At 35.0% G+C, this 17,176-nt stretch overlaps 1 long non-coding RNA gene across 1 annotated transcript; it reads right to left on the bottom strand.

The window, feature by feature from the left end:
* Window positions 1-11,414: 11,414 nt before the first annotated feature.
* Window positions 11,415-13,138, bottom strand: LOC118279872 (uncharacterized). Its single transcript, XR_004784033.2, has 2 exons — window positions 12,868-13,138; window positions 11,415-12,131 (listed from the first exon to the last, which is right to left on the bottom strand). It is a non-coding gene; the product is annotated as an uncharacterized LOC118279872 (long non-coding RNA).
* Window positions 13,139-17,176: the final 4,038 nt, after the last annotated feature.

Below are 17,176 nucleotides of genomic sequence, written 5' to 3'. Positions count from 1 at the left end.
AGATATGTAAAATAAAATATCTTTACCATACCAACATCTATTGAAATTTCTCTTCTGTTCGACCTGGGTATCGAACTCCAATACTCTAAATTAATTATTATGTTATCGGCTTACTCACGTAACGTTTTGACGAGGAACTCGACTAGTTTCAAGCCATGCTAGAGGCTCATATTCATGAGCAGCATTACGCGACATACGACGCGGCGATTGTCGCACTGCTACTGGCAACTCGAGTTTCGCGCCCATCGTGAATCATGAATATGAACCTCTAGCATGGCTTGAAACTAGTCGAGTTCCTCCACGGTTACGTGAGTAAGCCAATAACATAATAATTAATTTAGTATGTTTCACGAAAGTTACAATAAACTCCAATACTCTACTTTATTATTGAAAAATCATATTACATTTGTGTATAAGAAAAGCAAAACAATAAACAATTTGTTTTATTATTATTCGTATAAATAATAATAAGTGTTTTTATTACATTATTATTTAATTATTGTAATAAGTGATACCGTGTAAGGTGCTAATGATTTTTTAAATTATTTTTTTTATTACACACTTTTTTTATTTCATTTTGTAACTAAGTAGTTTTTGAGTATGTGTAGAGTGACTACATTTGATATTTAGAATCAATATTAAACTATTTTATTTCAAATTTATCCTTATGCAAAGTCTTTTGAAGTTATAAAAATGGGTTTTATTATAACTGTCTTGAGACATACTAAATTAATTATTATGTTATCGGTTTACTCACGTAACTGTTTGACGAGGAACTCGACTACTCTACAGTAGCAGCGCGACAATCGACGCGTCGTGTGTCGCGGAATGCTGCTCATGAATAAGAGCCTCTAGCATGGCTTGAAACTAGTCGAGTTCCTCGTCAAACAGTTACGTGAGTAAGCCGATAACATAATAATTAAAAATGGGTTTTATGAACTATTTGCAGCTATTAGCAGCTAATTGTTATTATGACTTAAAAGGTAACTGATTTAGTAATATTCATTTATTTGATTGCTGTGCTATGCCTACCTAGCGGGTTTACCGGGGCTCCGGCTCGACAAGCAAGAGTAGGAACAGGGTGGTTTTTTAGTCAGTAAGAGTCTGACACTCCCTCTTGACTCACCCAAGGCGGGAGAAGTCATTAGATGATTTTCCCCTTCAAAATAAAAATGCCTACCTTTGAGGGCTTTATGGATTTCAAATATTTCTCATAGGTATACGAAAATGTGACATAATTTAATGTCATTGCTAAATTATGATTAAAATAACTTTATCAAATGTTAATTACTCTACACATTCTCAACGGAAATCATGTAATAATTATTATAATAAGAATTGTAACGTTTAGTTTTTTATATTATTATTATTTTAATAATTTTACGTCCATTTTTCTTTATTGAATTTCAGTAATTTAGTTATACTTAATAAAAATTACGAAATAGGCTGTATAAAATTTTATGTCATCGTCGCGTTTTGAAATTAAGAAATGAAAAGCTTATTGTCTATGGAAACGATAGATAATGTATTGGTAGCGGTATGTTTACTATTTCTTTTTTTATAAAAAGCTATAGATTTTTTATTATTACTTATTATTAATTGAATAAGTAAAATTGGCTCTTAATAGTCCCGTATCGGGATTTTTGAAAAAAATGTGTATTATTATCTCATCAAAATGTGTTTGTGTTTAACGCATATACATTTCATACACACAAAGTGTAATTGTGTGTATGATTTGTGTATTATAACACACACTGTGTTTTGGCTATTATTTTTTGTATACACAGTAAACATACCAGTATTTTTTCTTTTAAATTTAAATTATGAAATTAATTTTTACAATTTTTAAGTGATCGGGGAATCAATTCTTATTTATTTATTTTCTATATTGTAAATTATGTTATTGTCTAATCTAATGAAATTATTATTTTAGTCAAATATTCGTGAAAAATAAAATGCTATTATTTATCATAATTATTTTGATATCATATAACCTAAGTGGAAATAATATTGTTATATTTTAACCCTAAAAACTACGCATTACTTACGTAAATATATTGAGGAAAGCTCTACTAGTTTCGAGTCACAGAGGGACTCTTAAATCATGAGAGGTTAGTACGCTGCGCGACGTCGCCGCGTCTGCGCACGCTGCTCATGATTAACAAGTCCCTCTGTCACTCGAAACTAGTAGAGCTTTTCTCAATATAATATTTACGTGAGTAAACCATTATTTTCAGTTACTCTAGTATGTCTCATGATAATTATTACAAAAATATAGCAAACCCTCTTATGTAGAGGAGGCTCATAGTCCAGCAGTGGACTGTCTCGGAATATTTGACTAAAATAACATTTTATTTTTATATTTTTTACTATAAAATTCAGTTTATACAAAGTCTGAATATTTAGTGATCTGAGAAGCTCTTTCAATAAGAAATTACATGAAATCGTGGTTTAGAGTTTGTCGATGTGTGAACAAATATTATGGTTCGTTTCACCATCGGTATCTAATGAAATTAATATCTGAACTTAATACAAAATCTTTGGATTTGAGATAGGTTTTTGATATTAGCTTTTATTGCGTTTCTGTCAAAATTTGTTGGACTCGGCCAGGGTTCAAAGGACATATAGAGTGACTGGTAATTAGTGAACGATATTTAAACACGTGATTGTACTCAAGCACCCGCGAAATTTTGTTGTTTTGTTATTGAGATAAAAACAAAACTAGTGAGTTTACAAAAGAGGTTTCTTTGGGAACGTTGTTTAGATATCCTTCACTAATTACCAGTCACCGTATATTTGTAAACGCACCCACGACACTGGAGAAAATTCTGGCGAACAAAGAACAATCCAGAGATTTTGCATTAAGTTCTATTATTCATTTCAGTCAGTCTCTAATAGATTAACTGACAAAGTTCAAGTCAGCTCATACCCTGTCTGTATACCAAATTTCATCAAAATCCGTTCAGTAGTTTCAGCGTTATTGACGGACAAACATCCAAACAAACAAACTTTCACATATATACTAGTTTTTGCCAGTTAAACTATGAGAAACTGAATCAAAAGCAATAGGTTCTTATAAACTAAGTAATTATAATGATAATGAGTTATATTTTTGTTTGTCATTTATTTATCTTTAAATAATACAGTAGCTAGACTAATATTTTAATGTATTTTGGTCAAAATTGGAGCTTGACATCAAATATTTCTATTAAAAACAAAGGCCTAGTTAAGTCCTTTACTATTATTTTAAATTACAATTTGAAGAATCTCTTTCCTAAGATCCGAAATGGCATCCATGTATGATATGAGGGCTTAGTACGTAGAGTTTGTTAACGAAACGTGAGCACGTTCGGTTCTCATTGGTTGCAACATTCGCGCCGGCCAATCAGTACCCTTAGTATGAGTTTGCTTTACGTTACGTTTAAAGTAATCGTAACGAGAGCGCGTTCAGACCTCTGATTGGCTGGTTTATTCGAGCTGGCCAATAAGTGGTGAATTGTTAAACGTAAAACTTATACTAAGCCTTTAGGACACAAGTACACCAGTTTCTAATAATAGGTAATTTTGTTTCAAAACCAAATTTTGACCAAAATCATTGTTAAAATCTTAATAATATAAAATAAATTGTAACATATGGATAAAATAAAATATTAAATATTCAAATACTTAATAGTGAACTTAAACGCCTATACTGTATCTGTTTTATATTATTATTGACTGTAGTTTGCAATTTCCAAATGTATTTTTTATTAATATTACTACTAAAGAGTAGCCTATGTCACTCTCCAGGGTTCTATCACCAAAGGTCCTACCCCTGCTTTGAGCTGGAGCCCCGGTAACCCCTTAGGTCATTTTAACTATTATAATTCAATCAATTTTAGTGATTCCACGGCCTCATCGAAAACCGAATAATTCAAACAACGCTTGCGTTGTGTTTCGTTGTGTGAGTGAGGATACCGGAGGCCTAATTAAGCCTTTCCCAATCTTCCTAATCCTCGATTCCGCAACAACCCTTAAATTCTTAACCCCCGAAAATGGCAACGCACTTGTGACGCCATTCGTTTCAAGTGTCCATGGGTGGCACGATTGCCTACCATCAGGTGGTAAATCTGCTCGTGTTCCATAAAAAAAAAATTGGCTGCCCTATCAATATTATGTCTCATGGTACTAAAAGAAAATATACTTTATTACCTGCGTAGTAAGGTTGTTAATATAAAAATACATTTGGAAATTGAATATTATAGAAAAAAAATGTTGTTTGTCTACTCTGTACTTGTTTATATGGTCTCAGAATTCAAACCCGCCTATATATGTTCATGTACTCGTCTAATTTCATATCTTCAATCCCATCCCTTTAGGAGAAAGCAGGGCTCATGTAGTGTAGATGTCCAGTCAACAAGGATGTAGCGAGGTTGACTTGTCAGCGACACACGTACTTAGGTATCGTCATGAGCTAATGTTCACATGTAAACAGCAGCTCATGTAGTGTAGATGTCCAGTCAACAAGGATGTAGCGAGGTTGACTGTCCAGGCGACACACGTACTTAGGTATCGTCATGAGCTAATGTTCACATGTAAACAGCAGCTCATGTAGTGTAGATGTCCAGTCAACAAGGATGTAGCGAGGTTGACTGTCCAGGCGACACACGTACTTAGATATCGTCATGAGCTAATGTTCACATGTAAACAGCAGCTCATGTAGTGTAGATGTCCAGTCAACAAGGATGTAGCGAGGTTGACTGTCAGGCGACACGTACTTAGGTATCGTCATGGGCTAATGTTCACATGTAAACAGCAGCTCATGTAGTGTAGATGTCCAGTCAACAAGGATGTAGCGAGGTTGACTGTCCAGGCGACACACGTACTTAGATATCGTCATGAGCTAATGTTCACATGTAAACAGCAGCTCATGTAGTGTAGATGTCCAGTCAACAAGGATGTAGCGAGGTTGACTGTCCAGGCGACACATGTACTTAGGTATCGTCATGAGCTAATGTTCACATGTAAACAGCAGCTCATGTAGTGTAGATGTCCAGTCAACAAGGATGTTTGATGAATGCTGTTTGCCTCCTATAGAGATGGGTGTGAAGATATTATAATTATATTATGTACTGTTAAAATATTACTTAAATGACGTCATAGGAACATTTAGGAGTCACATAAGTTCATGCGAAGCTGAGGCATTTTGCTTAGTATATGGCACAAATGTAACAAGAGATTTTTCGATTTCCGGGTCGTGCAAAGAATCCCTTGGCTTTTTTCGGTTTTTCGTAAAATTTTCAGTGGTGTCTGGAATTGTGTCCAGTATATGGCAATAGGCTCATTACATGAGACTTATAACACAAATGGTGAAAGTTCATTGTATAGCGGCATTATGTGCCATAATCTGTACTTCTGTCTACCCCTTCGGGGATAAAAAGCAAATAAAATATCCAATTTGTTTCAAAGAAACATTAATTTATGTGATTCGTAAGTGTTGGTACATTTTTACATACAGTTTTTAAGCTCATGATAATTTTGAAATATATTTTCAATGTATACCATGAATATTTGGTCATGTGTGTAAAAAATAAAAGATCTTTAGATTTTCGCGGTTATTCTGATCCATTCTATAATTATATAAAGCGTGATGATTTTCATGGGTGTAAAAACGTATGTTATTATCATTAGAATGCTTTTAAATTTCATTTTTGTTAAATAAAAATCTTTTATCACATTGTTATTAAATAGACGTCAAAATAAATATTACTTTAATTTAATTATGCCTACTAAATCGTAAATAAATATAATGCAACTAATACTATTGTATAATAAATTCATTATTTATTATTTTTCTAATCTGGCAATCTTATTAGTGATGCCCCATCACTAATGGGGTTGCCAGGTTAATAAATAGTGTTGTAGATAAGCGAAAATTTTTGGAAATTTTAATATAAAGTGTAGGTATATTAATGACGTATTATAAGAAATGTAGCGATCAAATTGTTTTGACTTTGAATAGAATAAGACGTATATCAAATGAATAGTCTATTAAAGTATTTAATGAAACTTATTGTTTTATTTTCTTACTACCTTCCCCCTTTATTCATCATCTTAACCTTTTGAACGCCAATGGCATGTATAGATGTCATGCGCAAGCGTGCCCTGTGCGCCACCGACATCTATAGATGCCAAGAAACAGATCACAGAGAAAAACAAAATAAACACATTAAATCATTACTTTCACGTGTTTTATTGATGTATCTTAAGAACTGAATACCCAGTTATTACATAATTGTACACAGTGAACAAAATTGCAATATAGTTATTCTAATATTTGATTGATAAAAACAACTTAAATATCGGCTAAAAAAGAATGTTCTCTCGCGCCAATGGCATGTATACATGCCTACTAGTGATGTAGTGTAATTCAAGTAATATTAAAACTTCAGCTAAATGACTCGCTTATTTTTTGTAATAACTATTAAAAAGTATATATATAACCTTAGTCTCTGAGAAAAAAGGTAAATATACTATATTTTAAACTGAAAAATTCTTGGGTATAATAGCATATTTACTATTGTATTTTCAATATTATCGACATTCCCTTTTCGCCAATCATGCGCATCCCTAGCATACTACCGATATGCAATCCCTTCTGCGCCATTGACATGTATAGATGTCGGACTCGTGACGTCGTAAGCGCATGCCGTGTTTTTAAATGCGGGGAAGTTGCAAAAAATATTTTATCGAGTACCTACATTATAATTGCTATTTATTTATTAAATTTTTGTTATTGATAATAATTATAGATAATATACAATTTAGTTTTAAATTTTACAATTCCAAGACTGTTAGTGAGCATAATGTTTTATAGGTACAATTGTTGATTTTTATATATTTTTAAGTTTCACGTAACCTTTTTCAATTACAAGGCTGTTAATGAGCATAATAAATAAATACGATTGTTGATTTTTTATATTTTTAAGTTTCATGTGACATTTTACAAATACAAGGCTGATATTGAGCATAATAATTATACACAATTGTTGATTTTTTATATATTTTTAAGTTTCACGTGACGGTTTCAATTACAAGGCTGTTAATGAGCATTATTTATAAATACGATTGTTGATTTTTTATATTTTTAAGTTTCATGTGACATTTTACAAATACAAGGCAACTATTTTAAGAATATGAAAGTGTATAAATAATATCACTAAAATCTGTACCTATTTAGCAGTTTTCAAATTTGATTACCTAATACATAAATGAACTCGATAAGTTACATTATTCAGCTACATCCCTAATCATAAACGAGAGATTTAAAAAAAATGGATAGTTGCCCGCGCCATTGGCATGTATACATGCCAATGGCGCGTAACTGATAGATAATAGTGCTGTAACTTGCTGCAATTTTATATGTATTTTTGTGTCTCAAAAGGTTGATATTTTATTGATAGTTGCTATTAATGTGGTCTTAAGTTTATTACAGTGGGAGATTAGGTTAAATAAATATTCTTTTTATGTTATAAGCAGTTTATTCAAAAAAATTCAGACGAAAATTATTACTCACTTTGGTTTATCGATAACATTTTGGAATCCCTAATATTTTCAAGGTTATTTCGTTGAATTTGTGGCTTGGCGTGGAGGGCACAGCGAAGCGTTTATGCTCTGGCGGTCAAAAGGTTAAGTGGAGTGATATCAGGAGTGATACAGCGGCCTCACAGAAAACCGACGTGAAACACCGCTTGCGTTGTGTAAGTGAGGTTACCGGAAGCCCATTTGCCCATTGACCGTTAAATTTCTAACCCTCAAAAGGCCGGCAACGCACTTGTAACGCGTCTGGTGTTTCGGGCGTCCATGGGCGGCGGCGATTGCTTACCATCAGGTGATCCGACTACTCGTTTACCGGCTTATATTATAATACCAAAAAAAAAAAATGCCACAAGACGTCCACTGCCTCATATAGGCCTCCCCCGATGACTTTCAGATCGGCTGGTTGGAAGCGACCTGCATCCAACTGCTTCATTCGGATGCTCGAAGTTGCAGACTACCTAGGGGGTTTACCGGGGCTCCGGCTTAAGGAGCAGGAGTTGGAACGGGGTGGATTTTAGTCAATAAGAGTCTGACTTTCGCCTCACGCAATGCAGGAAAAGTCATTCGATGATTGTTCCCCTCAAAAAGTAATATTCTGATGTAGGCACAGTTCACAGGTTAGGACGCCGGCAGTTAGTGTGTAGTGGTTCGAATCCTTCACTAAAAGTCAAAAGTGCACTGTCAATGCAATGGACGTAATCTAGTCTAATGTTCTAGATAAACATTTACAAAGTAATCTATACTATCTATACTAATATTATAAAGCTGAAGAGTTTGTTTGTTTGATTGTTTGTTTGTTTGTTTGAACGCGCTAATCTCAGGAACTACGGGTCCGATTTGAATAATTCTTTTTGTGTTGGATAGCGCATTTATCAAGGAAGGCTATAGGCTATAAATCATTACGCTACGATCAATAGGAACCGACCAGAGCGGGTGAAACCGCGCGGAAGTAGTTAGTATCTCATACTTATATTAATTAAAAAATTAATTATTGTTCCTATAGGTTTATATAGTATGCTGATTTAATCTAGATTCTAATTTATATTTTGAGAAAATATTGATACTAACCATAGGTCCGGCCTGGCCTCATCTCTTGCATATCGTCTCGGAGGCGCGCGCCATCACCTCGGGTCTATGGAATAGGGGGCGGAGGCTTCCCCAAGTCCCGCGCCCCTGGACTGGATACCATTTGGTACTTGTGGCATTTTTTTTTTTTATTATGTTAGGTTGGGAAAATGAAACACCGTCAGTTTTATAATTATTTATTGCATACAACATCGATCATAAAAGTCTAGTCAAAATTATTTATTTCAAATAGACCAGGAAGGCACTTTTGAACGTCAAAGCAAATATAGTAATATTAATAACGTCTGTCTGTCGGTCAGTCCTCTAGTGAAGCTATTTGCTCGTTCCAAAGTGTGGATTCCTATGGAGAAGAACGAGCAAGAAACTCCATAGGTTAGGTTACACTTTTCCAATCAGGTTCACAATACAATTCGTGTTTACATTACATTGTTTCGATTGCTTCAACTATGTGAGAACAATGTAAAACTAATATTTAGTCAAAGTGATAGAAAAAGAAAATAACCCTGAGGACAACAAACTTAATGCAGTCTGGAGCTGACCAGTCCCAGTTGACAGCGCCCGTTCACGAACATGACACGTACACCAGCACCGCCCAACTCAACCATATTGCAGGGAATCGAGCGATCCAATGCCCGTGCCACCGCCAATGAGACCTTTGAGTGAGCATGACAACTCCAAGCTGACACAAATGCATTCTACTAGTCTAATACAGTTTTAGCTAATTACAGGGCTCTCACATTTACAATGATTGTATCTAATTTAACAGAACAAATTGAAATAACATGGTTTTATGCCTGGAATCATTCAATTTGTAGTATGCTAATCTACACATCGTTTTTTTAATACATAATTTAAATTGTCTTTCATTTAGGTGTTTTATTTCCTCTGGAATTTTGTTATACCTAACATTTAACACCGAATCCCATGAACGACTTACCGTAAAACATGGCAACTTTACCATATTTTGGAACAAAAATCGAAATATATTTTTAACCATAAGACGCATGGAAACCAAAACTATATATTTAGAATTGTAGTCTATCTGGCTCACTTTACCGTAAACGTCATTATATACAAACGCTTACTTTAGCCGTAGTAAAGAAAAAACAACATGGGTAAAGATACCAAATTTTTGGCAACTTTACCTACGCGCCGTATTCATCGTGTATTGCATATTAAAGAGTTGTTGAGGTACAGAGGGCTTCATCTAGGACCTCTTCGTATTATAATGCAAACAATATGAGGAAATCTATAAAGATAACGGCTACACAGACAGTCGAGAAAGTTGCCACGGGTTTCATCGTAATTTACATACAAATAATTTGTTACGCTCGGGGTTGTCAAAAAATGAGAATTATTTTTATGACATGTATATTTAAAAAAAAATATAAACCTTAAACCTAAAGTAAAAAAAAGCATAAATATCTGACATAAATATTGTTCCCTTTTAAACTAAATTAAGTTCTAAAATTTTAAGTATTTATGTTTAAAATTGTAAAAAAAGGCTACAAAATAATGTTTAATCTTTTGACTTTTTAATTTTTTGACTTCACTATCTCCATAGCTAATTTTAACATTACTTTCGTATACTTTTTATATTGTCTAGCTCCGAGTTTTCTGCGGTTTTGTTTCATGTGAGCCATTTTGACTCTAAAACAAAAGGTATTATTAAATACATTATAACTTATCATCCAGGATATTCACTATTATGCTGGGAAATTTAGGTATTCGAAAATGGTTACATACACACAAACAAGGAAAAAAACCATTTATTGCCAACCCTAACTGTAGGTAAAGTTGCCACAAAGCAGGCCGTGGCAACTTTACCTAACCTGTGTCAACATTACCGAAGCGATTATTTATCAATAAATTAAAGAAAAAGCAATTGCTGACATTACAACAGTAATCCCAACTATATTATACATACAAGATCAAAATTTCACTCACCTGTGACAAATAATTTAGGCTCTGTGAGTACAATTTAGGAACTACTAACTTTTAGCACATTTTCACGCATACATTGTGACGGCCATTACTGGCATAATAGCAGTCTTACGTCTACGCAAAATATAGTAAATATTTCCTTTTAAAGTCTAAAAAATACTACTATTACAAAACAGAATTCTAGTGGGTAGATTTTTAGATAAATGAGTTTATACCGAATACCTATAGTATGGTAAAGTTGCCAAGGGTCTGGTAAAGTTGCCATAGTTTACCGGTACTTATTTTTGTCAATCTAAAGAATGGCAGGCTCAATCTATCCTTGTCTAGTTTCATAATTGTGTCTGTCAGACACTTTGTCAAACAAGTTTAGATTTTTCCTAACATACATAATGTTTTCATAGATAAATTGACATGGAACGGTCATAATATTGATCTCCTTAAACTTTTCCCTGAGAGATTCGCGACGACCAAGATTGTACACCCACTTTTCACCATTTGTGTTATAAGTTCCATGTAATATGGGTGAGCCTATTGCCATAGACTGGGCACAATTCCAGACTCTGCAATTTTTACACGAATTTTTCGATTAGTCGAAAAAAGCCCAGCAATACTTTGCCCGACCTGGGAATCGAACCCGAGACCCCTTGTCTGGCAGTCGTACTTACGACCGCTCGACCAATGAAGCAGTCATTATTTACACATAAATATAAAATCAAGTCTGTCTGTTTAGAGTAGTAAGATTAACAGGCAAACTAAGATTCAACTAAGTACATACTACATTAATTTATTTTTGTATTCAAAACAGGTTTTGCTTAAGGAAAATTCTTTATTAAAATACCTTCTTTACATTACATACTTCATATATGTAGGTACATACATAGCACATACTCAGCAAGAAACTGTTTAATATAGGTCTTACCAACTAGCTAGACGTGTGGCGACGTAGAGTAGTACACATTTTTGGGACCACCCCTCCTCTTCCCGTGGGTATGTATCGTGAGAGCGGACTAATGTCTACATGCCTTACGACACAGTTAAACTGTACAGTTAAAACTGCACAGTTAAATCGTAAGGTGTCTAGCGTGCACAAGGCACTACATAATTATTGTATTTTTTTTGTCCAATCGAAAATTACATTATTACAAGTATTTTATATCACTTTAACTATATAATGCATTCATTGTCTTAATTAATTATTATGTTATCAGCTTACTCACGTAATTGTCACTTGTTTCGACTAGTGTCGCGGAATGCTGCTCATGAATATGGGCCTCTAGCATGGCTTGAAACTAGTCGGGTTCCTCGTCAAACAATTACGTGAGTAAGCCGATAACATTATAATTAATTTAGCATTGTCTTAAGCTGCAAAATGATGCATGTTTTTTCTACTAAATAAATAAATTAATATTTGACAGAGACAGATTATGGTGAAACCTTAGTATTTTAAGCCTTCGTGGTTGATTCGCCGTGGTACGACATCTGGATTTTGGATGCCGACAGGATAAAGGGGATTCTCAAGTCAGCTGAAAATTTACACATACGAATATAATTACAATCTTTAAACATAACACTACCTCCCTTTAAAGTCGTGGCAGATACATTTAAAGCTCCTTATAAAAACGTGTAACAAAATACCCATATACTGTATATGGGTATTTTGTATAAAATGATGTACATCAAGAAGCACTGAAGAATACAGGTTGAATAGAATCTCTACACAAAGTTTCAGCTTAAAATACTTAGGTACATTAAAAAATATTGATATTGATATCGGTTTAGTTCTTGATTTCAAATCATAACAAATGTGTCAAGACACTACGGGGGTCAATAACATTCCACGAAACTAATATTACGAAAATATTACGAAACATTTTTGTAATATATACAATAATAATAATTTTCTTTTTTGTAATTTCCTACCTAAGTATGACCTATCACCTATATTTGATTCGCGCGGCGTCGGTGCGTGCGTAGGTACATGAGACGCTTTGTTTACCTAGAACCTGTATGTAGGTATGTTAAAGTTTGACTTAGTAAATATTAAAATGAAAAATAAATTTACCTTACATTGTAAAAAAATCTCAATCACAACAATAACAAATACGTTCTGAATGCTACGTTAAATATTCTCTCTAAAAAGTCCTCTCCTCATATGTTTGTATTATCTTTTGCTGTGCCCAAACCACCTAAGTCTACATTGTGGAATGCAATAAAGAATTGAGTATTGAGTATAAAAATACAAACTAATACAATACTTACGTAGGTTACCTTCATCAATGTGATCAGGTTTAGTTGTGACTCCATCGTTCTTCACATCAGCCACCGTCACACAACTTATACTGACGATAAACAATAAAACAAGTAGATGTCTCATCTTTATAAAAATCTGTGACACTTGTACGGTCCGCTTCAATGAGATAAATGAGATGAAATCTGCTGTCGTCCTCTCGTTATATAGTCTTTAAGTGGCATGCAGATGACGTCATACGAAATGACGATCAGTGGACGTGCAGCGGCATTTTCTAGATTGTTTTTATATATTTAATGGGTCGACGACGTGGGTTAAGAACTAGAGTAGCGTAAGGGCAAAAACTCAAAAAATTTTTTTTTCACCATTCGTTATTTCAATCCCCTTATTTGTCGTTATCAGGTGAGATAGCGACCAAACGTCGTTTGGTCGCTATCTCACCTAGTGGTAAGTGATGATGCGGCCTGCGATGGAGCACGTCTGCCCATAAGCAACCTATTTACTCGAGCCTCGAAGACACTCAGGTTATACTCATCAGGAAACACAGACTCCGGGAAAAAAATCTATTCAAAAGTCAAAATTAATTATTTTAATTAGACCAGGAAGGCATTTTTGAACGTCAAAGCAAATATACGTAATAATATTAATAACGTCAGTCTGTCGGTCAGTCCTCTAGTTGCTCTATTTGCTCGTTCCAAAGTGTAGATTCCTATAGAGAAGAACGAGCAAGAAATTCCAAACTCCTTAGCAGTTCGCACAAGGAAGCTTGAAGTTTGATGCGATCCGTCCGATGCGTGCGATGCGGGTCTGTGGACGCCACCATTGGATTCCTTTTCATACTACAAGTTACTTCGAATAAAAATACATAATTATTTACTTAGATATTGTAATTAAACATTTTACGACCCATTTCCGTTCATACACTAAAGAGTTAATCCTCGATAAATCTGATAATCCCTAAACTATTTGATAGGAAATCTAATTTTATGATATTAGAGTATTAGACACGTCACTAAATACTTTTTATTTGTTGATTCATATTTGTTAATAGATATTTTATATAAACTAAACGTACATAGAGCCATCAGCCTACCACAAAGGGGGCTCAGTAGGGCTGATGCCTGAACCAAAGCTGGGGATTAATTAGTGGGTTTACCGAGGCTCAGACTCACAGAGCAGGAGTAGGAACGGAGTGCTTTTAGTTAGCAAGAGTCTGACACTCCCTCTCACCTCGCCCCAGGCAGGAGAAGGGATTGGATGATTTTCCCCCCTCAAAAAAAAGGTACGCCTTAGGCGTTTGGAGAGATCCGGAGCTGCGGACTACCTAGCGGGTTTACCGGGGCTCAGGTTCGAAAAGCAGGAGAAGGAACGGGGTGGTTTTAGTCAGTAAGAGTCTGACACTCCCTCTCGCCTCGCCAAAGGCAGGAGAAGACATTGGAGGTTTTTCCCCCCTCAAAAAAAGGCGTTTGGAGAAGTAAATCGTTTCTAACACAATATATTCGACTGCACGGTTGACGCGGTGGCTGGGTAACCGCGGCTGACGCACAACGTGTAGCGGGTTCAATTCCCCCACGGAGCAACTCTTTGTGTGATCCACAAATTGTTTTGAAAAAAAAAAATAACAAATGTAATGCTCAATTCGTGTTAAAAAAAAGAACAGACGAGGAACCGTTTTCAGTACATAATATATAATCTTTCTTCATAAGAAATTGGTTAATCCTAGGCGTTGATAAGTGTTAATCCTACATAAGTACCTATGTAATTATTATAAGTTGCGGTACCTACGTTTTATCGTATTTAGCGCAATCTAAGTTCATTAATAAATATGTCTCTTCTCATATTATTCTCAGCTTTCTTTTATGTTGTATTAAAACACTTAGGCACCTATTTTTTGTTTATAGCATAGAGCGTTAAACGAGGAGATGGGTCACCTGATGGTAAGCAATCACTACCGCCCATGGACACCCATAAAACTACTTTGCTGTTTTTTTTGGGAAGTGTCGCACGTATGTAGGTTTTCTGTAAGACTTTTTTATTTATTTTTTATTTTATTTATATCTTAGGTCTACCAACAATGTTGCACATCAATAACAGTAATTAATCTATAAGGTACAATGCAAACATTACTTAAAGGTAAACACCGCAAACCAAAAAGAATAAAAGAGAATCTTAAAACTAAACTAAAATAAATAGAGACTTAAAACTAAATAAACTTTACAAGAAAAATTAAATGAAATGACTTACAAATAAAGCTGAAGTACCTACAAATAACTAAAAAACTAACTAAACAATACTTAAAATATTACTTAAAATACGTTTTTTCGTAGGGTCGGAATCAAAGTGAAAGTCAATACTGTCACTGAGACTGTTCACAACTCTAGACAGTCTCGCGCATGGAGAATTAGCACCTAAAACTGTTTTTCTTAGAGGTGTGATTGGTTTGCGAGGGATCCTAGATGGGACATTAAATCTAATCAAACCTTGGACAATCAATTTGGTGTTGGAGGATCTTAGATGCAAACATTGCCTCATTGATCCTTGTGCGATGCTGCAAGGTTTTCATATTAAAACGCTCTAAGCGGCATTTGTAAGAGCGTATTTTTTTAGCAATACCATTTAGGAATGCTAAGTGCCAGACAAATCGTTTTTGACATCGCTCGAGACGCAGAGCTTGGTTTGCATAATGGGGACGCCAAACTACGCTACAGTATTCTATGATACTACGTACCAGACTATTGTATAATAGTATTTTAGTGCGATTGTCACGAAAACCTTTACTATTTCTAAGCATAAATCCGAGCGTTTTAGATGATCTTTTAATTACGTTATCCAAGTGTGGTACGAATGTCATTTTTTTATCGAAAGTAACCCCGAGATCTTTCACATTTTCCACTTCAGATATTTCATGAGAATCGACGTAATAGGCATGGCTTAGGGCTTGCGTTTTTCTTGTAAATTTTACGTGGTAGCATTTTTTTGCATTAAGCAACATTCCGTTGCTTTTACACCACAAAATTAATCTATTAAGATCACTTTGTAGATTCCTGGCATCTCGATCTGATTCAACTATTTTCACAAACTTGAGATCGTCAGCATACATAAAAACTTCAGAAAATTTGAAACATTCTGGAATATCATTAATGAAAAAGTTAAACAAGATGGGGCCCAGAAGTGAACCTTGGGGAACACCGGAAGAAACTGTTTGCAAGCCTGACTGATACCCATTAACTACAACAGAAAAAACTCTGAACATCAAATAAGATGATATCCAACCAAGCAAGGATCCTGATATGCCATAAGCTCGTAATTTATTTATAAGAACTTTATGCGATACTTTGTCGAATGCCTTGGAAAAGTCGGTGTAGATCACGTCAGCTTGATGTCCCTGATCAATGGCATGTATTAGTAGTTCAGTGAACGGAACTAAATTGGTATTTGTGGATCGGCGCGAAACAAATCCGTGTTGGTTGTCACTTAAATACAATCGTAAATGCTTCTGGAAATACGGACTGAGAAGCGCTTCAAAGATCTTAGCAAAAGCTGACAGTATCGATATAGGCCTGTAGTTACTAATAGCTGTACTATCATCTTTTTTATGGTATAAGCCGGTAACTGAGCAGACGGATCACCTGATGGTAAGCAATAGCCGCCGCCCATGGGCACTTGAAACACCAAAGGCGTGTTGCCAGTCTTTTGGGGTTTAGGAATTTAAGGGTTGTTGGGGAATCGGGGATTGGGAAAATTAGGAAGGGGGGAATTGGGCCTCCGGTAACGTCACTCACACAACAAAACACAACGTAAGCGTTGTTTCACGTCGGTTTTCTGTGAGGCGATGGTATCACTGTTGTCGAGCCGGCTCATTCGTGCCGAAGCGTGGCTCTCCCACACATAGATAGTATTGTGCCAGTTAAGTAAAATGCGCTCTATCTGATGGCACCTTTTGATAAGTAGATCAATCAAACAAATAAATAACAAATTAGATACCTAGACACAATAAGCCATAAAAATCAGACAGAAAGTACCTAAGCCTTATCAATTATCACTTAACGTGTCAACAACGTGCAAATTGCTCTTTTATTTTACTTTTTTATCACAAAATCGATCTTTGGCACACTTTTTTACAGCCTAAGCATTTATAAACAAATAAACAATGTTCTAAATTTCTAAATGCGTAAACAATAATACAAATAAATTCGCCTGTGCAGAGCCGGATTAGGTAACCCTATCATGGGCCGGTAGGCAATGCAATATTTGGGCCCCTTTTCTTCGAGGTATGAGGATGTCAAACTCCAACTTGGTTATGATACCCTAGTACTTCAA

The sequence above is a fragment of the Spodoptera frugiperda genome, chromosome 22, assembly GCF_023101765.2.
Source record: "Spodoptera frugiperda isolate SF20-4 chromosome 22, AGI-APGP_CSIRO_Sfru_2.0, whole genome shotgun sequence".
Lineage (NCBI taxonomy): Eukaryota > Metazoa > Arthropoda > Insecta > Lepidoptera > Noctuidae > Spodoptera > Spodoptera frugiperda.
The sequence above is the reverse complement of the archived record's forward strand: the minus strand, read 5'-3'. Positions and strand labels throughout refer to the sequence as shown.